The 5,607-nt window shown below is 43.2% G+C and overlaps 1 long non-coding RNA gene across 1 annotated transcript; it reads right to left on the bottom strand.

The window, feature by feature from the left end:
• Positions 1–3,489: 3,489 nt before the first annotated feature.
• LOC117585255 lies at positions 3,490–4,267 on the bottom strand. Its single transcript, XR_004573909.1, has 3 exons — positions 4,109–4,267; positions 3,933–4,040; positions 3,490–3,805 (listed from the first exon to the last, which is right to left on the bottom strand). It is a non-coding gene; the product is annotated as an uncharacterized LOC117585255 (long non-coding RNA).
• Positions 4,268–5,607: the final 1,340 nt, after the last annotated feature.

Genomic DNA, 5,607 nt, shown 5'->3' with positions numbered 1-5,607 from the left:
CCTGCAGCCATTTTCCAATCAAGCTGCGTAGCTTTTCTCCAGCTAAATCCCCGGCACATTTAACGCTGAGCTCAGCTCAGCTTTATGACCAAAAACAAACAGAACAAAAAACAAAAAGCAAAGCGAGGGATAACCATGAACATGAACCGTGAAGCATGAACACTCGGGGACCGGATCCGGATCACATTCACAGCTGCATTCTAGTCCTCGTCCTCGTCCACATCATCATCATCATCGTCCATGATGGGCCATCGTCAGCGTTTGGAATTTAGATTTTCAATAATCAGGCATCATTGAAAAACAAATACGCGTTGGATTTTTGGCTTCAATTGAATTGTTGGGGGGTTGCAGGAATGCTCTCCGAGTGTGTGAAGCTAGTCCTGGGGCTCCTGGATTTGTTACATAAAACGTGATTGGCTTTGGTAGAGTGCGTAAACGAGCACGAGGACAGGTGGGGGCGGGGCGTTGGCTGCTGCGAATATGCTTATGCCACACACACACACACACACACACGCTGCAACCTGCAGCTGCAGAGATCAACTGTTGATGGAGTCAGCTTGGAGCTGCGCAACTCAATCAAAGATTTATGCTGGTCGGGGCAAAAGTCTTTCCAACTAAATTCAAGTCAAGTTTCTGTTTGTGCTGACCCCCCAAGAAACTTACTCACGTAATTTCTGTTACAATTTTGTGCTGAATACGAGCAATCAATTCACTTTCACTTTGGATAATTTTACTCACACTCGAGGAGCAGCAGCAGCAGCCGCAGCAGCAGAATATATGTGGCCACGGCATCTGCATTGACAATTTGCTGTAAGGTCATACAACATTTGCATAATTCAATGAGCATACAATCAATGGGCTGCCACATAATGATGCACGTGGCATGGGCACCGGCACCGGCACCGGCACAGGCACTGCCACGAGTGGAGGTGGCTGTGGGAATTCTATTCGAGCAATTTGGTGCGATTAACTGCTCAATTATTTAAGCATCCCGTGGCGCATGGCAGCAAAAGCAAAGAAGAGAATCTGAAAGAGAAATCAGACTGGACTCATGCTCCACTTGCGCTCAAATGGAACGGCCAATGGCCACACACACACACACAGAAAGCACTTAGTGCACAGTTACTGCCACTGTCCAGCACTGTCCTCGTTCCTCTGTCCCTACCCAGCACTGGCCTGAAAAAGGGTTGCAATCAATTGACATTGATGTGCGCCAGACCAAAAATTATTTCAATACCCACGAGCCTTGGGGCACGTCGTGTATCAGTCGCACAGTCGCACAGTCGCACAGTCCTCAGACCTCGTTAAATCTAACATTTATAGCTGATGACTTTTTGGCTGTGACTGTGCCTAGTTCACGGCTACGAGCTAGGCATACTTTTAATGGCCAAGACACAGAACCAGGGCCAATCTTGTGTATCATTATAATCCGTGGCCATTTAGTGGCACTATTTGTCGCTGATACGACTCCCTTTATGGGGCTGAGTGGAGCCTGCGAGGCGGACCATTGTGCATGCAAAGTGTGCCACTCGAAATGGGAGGGGCAATCGTAAAAATACGTTTTATTGCCCAGCAGGAAGCGCCTCAAGACATGTCCCGGCATCAAAGCCACTTTAATGTCATGTGTGTGGGAGTCTGCTGTGTGGGTTGGGCAACTAATTTATAAGTGGGTGGAAGCAGGAGGTGGCTGTAACATGAAAACTAAAGTGCAAAGTATGTGGAAAGATGTTGGGCGGGTGGGGGGGGGGAGGGGTAGCAACAACAGAACTATGAAACGACAATAAAATTTAATGATTATGTCAGCACTTACAATACACACGGCCAATCCATGCCACGGCGCTTTACAACACTGGCGCACCCTTTAAACTTGTCAGCAGCAGCTCGTCGCTCTGTCCGCCTGTCCGCCTGTCGATGCTGTCCGCCTGTCGATGCTGTCCGCCTGTCGATGCTGCCTGCCTGCCTGCCTGCCTGCTTCATTGATTTTTATATCAATTTTCACACTAATATCTTTTATTATGTAATTTTTATGCATGAGACAACACACACACACACACGCACACCAACACACACTTACAGCCGTTACAGCAGCAACCATGTCCGTGGCAGATCTTTTCTCTGCTGCTCCTTCTGCTGCTTCGTTGTCATGCCACGGCGTATACGTTATATTTGATTTTTATTATCAGTTTGCCTTTTGCCCAGGTATTATTTGTTGTTGAGCGCGGGGGTTTTTCAATCACAAAAATTGTTCAATGCATATCTGCACCGTTAATTAAGTTAATTTTTGATTACATTTTAATAATCAAAAGTTTTGTAAGTGGCCGTCCTCGTTGGCACGTCCTCCATGTCCTTTACAAGCTGTACGTCCTGCATTTTTTTCATTAATAAAATTGTGTTGATAATTTAAAAAGTGCTTTGCATGCGCATCATGTGCATCGATAAGCCAGCCTCGTCTTCCTCTGTCCGACAAGCGGTGGCAATTAAATTCCATTTAAAAATGGCATTAAAAACATCAAAAATGCATTGCTACTGTGCGTACGTAGCAGCTCTGATAAGCTCAGTAAGTTAGGGTATTCGTTTGGGGTATACGCCCATGGATCAAAGTATTGTGACACATTTTTGGCTGCCTGAGGCTGCTGTATATCCTTCATTGAGGTTTATTTCGAGTCACACAAATCACCATAAGGTATAAAGTACTATGACCATCGGTCACTTGTCGCTGCATGACTGCAATTGATGTCTCTGTTATCGCATAAATTATTACATTCCGTTGCTTCGATTGAATAATGTTCAATGCACATTTGATTATACCAATATGTTGAATGCGCACTTAAAAGCGGCCACAATGCGTTTTTTATATTTAATTTTTATTCGCTTTTATTTGCTGTTGCTGTTGCCTTTGGGCTTGGGCTAATAAATGAGCTGCCGCAGGAGCAGTGATTCATTTATTGATTTTTAACAGTGGTGACACGAGCACCAATCACGCGGCAAAAGTCAAAAGAATTTGATGTGCGCTTGGGGTAGCAGAGAATTAAATACCAAAGAAAATCGTAAAAGAAAATACATTAGAAATTATAAAAAAATCACTCCAAAGTTGACTTTTCTTTCATTCTTTATAGTGTTGTTTATTTTTGTCAATGTTTATAAATGTGGGGAATGGTTTGTGTATCCTTGAGTGTGGGTCCGACTTATATTTGTCAAACTAAACGTCCAGAAGTTCCATGCGAGTGCACACCGCGAGAAAGGTTTCCTCCAGTGCGCATTGTCATTTGCATGCACACGATGGAACTGCAGAACAACCAAGATCACATCGGTAATCGGGGGAACATCCTGCTTATGTATCATCGGTGGATCGAAAGATATCCAAGGATGCGCTTCACACTTGCGATGTCAACTTGAGTGGTCTGCAGTGCCACCGTTTGCATGAAAATGGCGATGCGTGCCGGTGGAAAACCTTCCTCGTTGTGTCCACACTCATGGAACGTTTGGGCGTGCAGTTTCACAAATATACATGCCGGCCTTTGATTACTTTGTATTAAATGCAATTGTAACACCGGCACTGTAGACCGGGTGTAGGTTTCGGTTGAGTCTCCACGCAGCTGTAGCCATGGGCGGCAAATCCCTTGGCGTTCCGGCTAAGAATGTTCCACTGGTAGTTGGGTTGTTGAGGATCCCGAACAGCGCATTGAGTAACTCCTGTGCCAAGAGAGTTCAGAAAAGTTTCTTCTGCGCCAAGAGACCTTTCAGTTGCTGTATTAATTCGAAATTTATTTTTAGCTTCGTTTTTGTGTGAATTGTTTGAACGGAACTGCAAAAAGGAAACAGTTTTGAATTAATACAAAATAAAACCGTGACAAAAAGCTTGCTTTTCGCTTTTCCGAAAAAAAAACTAACTTTTTCAATTAATTTAATTTAATTTTTTTTTTAACAATTACTTCCGGTTTTTGTTTTGTTGGCTGCTTTTGTGGCTGCCTTGAATTGAACTGAATGAAAGCTGTCTATGTGAATTCCAGCCAACTTCGATCCGAAAACTTTTGTAGCAGCTAAAAATTGTTTTGAAACCGATAAGAAAATTTATTTTTAAATTTAATTTATTTGCCTCTAAACTCACTATTTTTTATGCCGAACTAAGCAGAAATTTTTATTTTTTTTTATTAAAAGAAACACGAGACTGATGGGTTGCTTTTTCACACGCGAAAATTACTTTAAAATTTTTTTTTTTTTCACTAACAGTTTTTTCCGAATTTTTTTAGTTAGACTGCCTTTGTGGCTGTCTCGAATTGAACTGAATGCAAACTGTACGAACTGTTGGCTGGTCAGTTCAATGACAAATAAAAGCCTACTACGTCGACTAGAAAAAGTTTTGTAGCTGTCAAAAATAAGGCTGAAATCGTTAAAAATGGATACATAAAAAAAAGACGCAAAACAGGGTAGCCAACGATTTATTTGAAATTTTAATAGGACTTGGTACTTGTCTCCTTATTCGATTCAGTTGGATAATGGATAATGTTTCCACTGTACGTTGTGGTTTTTTACACACTTGCACGATGATTACAATAGATCAAGGGGGAAGGCTAGGAACGAGGACTAGAGGATGCTTTAAGGAATATTAATGGCAACATGTTTTCGGTTAATACAGATCAAAATGCGGACGGCAAAAATAACAAAAGTTGATGTGTTGATGCTCTCATTGAATATCTGATCATTTATATTTTAAATAATTCAATATGCACAATTTCGGGCATACCTTTGGGTAAAATGAAGCAAAATTGTTCAATTAATTTCGCTGAGTATTGCCATTCCCCCTTGCAAAGTTGAACAACCTTCGGCTAGGCTGTGTATAAAAACACACAAAGAGACGTTGCGTGGACGTGCACTTTGGCATTTGGAAAATCATAAATATTTGAAAGGAAAATAACTGAAAATGAGCGGACGAGCAGTCGTCCTGCCTGTGGCATTCCATTGAGCCAGCCAAGCAGTGTGAAAATGCTCACAAAAGAGCCATTAGCAGGGAATTGGTAGACACAGAGGCACACACAAAACCCCAAGCCACACATATGCCAGACGACGGATGAGGAGCAGTCAAGTCAGCTGCTTAGCCAGCGAAAGCCTCCTCCTGCACACCACTTCGCAGTCGCTGCATCCGTGCCTCAGATAGTCAGCATTTTTCAATGGCGCAACAGCCGGCGGTCGTTATTAGTATGGGGCGTGGCACAGCCAACACCAAAAGCCGACACACACAGAAACAAAAACAGCAAAGAAAATGTGCAGCTTAATGGTCGAAGTTGAGAATACACTTTGGCGGGTGGCAAATTAAAGTTCAAGCTGTGTAAGCAGTTCGATTGAGAGACAGCAATGAAGCTGCCAGTAGTCTCTGAAATGCTTACGCTGCTGCCTTGCCAAATAGTTTTGCACAGCCAAAATACCCTGAGAGAGAGAGCTCACAGAGAGCTCGAAGCATACTCATATTTATGAGAAAGCCAGCGATTCCTCTTGGCCGACTTTTGGCCATGTTTGGTGTCATTTTCTCTTAAGCCATTAGCACGTACTCGGCCCAGCAGCACGGGGAAACGAATAGGGATTCTGTCAGGGAACAAGCAGTGCCACAGC

Source organism: Drosophila guanche, unplaced genomic scaffold (assembly GCF_900245975.1).
Source record: "Drosophila guanche unplaced genomic scaffold, DGUA_6, whole genome shotgun sequence".
Lineage (NCBI taxonomy): Eukaryota > Metazoa > Arthropoda > Insecta > Diptera > Drosophilidae > Drosophila > Drosophila guanche.
The sequence above is the reverse complement of the archived record's forward strand: the minus strand, read 5'-3'. Positions and strand labels throughout refer to the sequence as shown.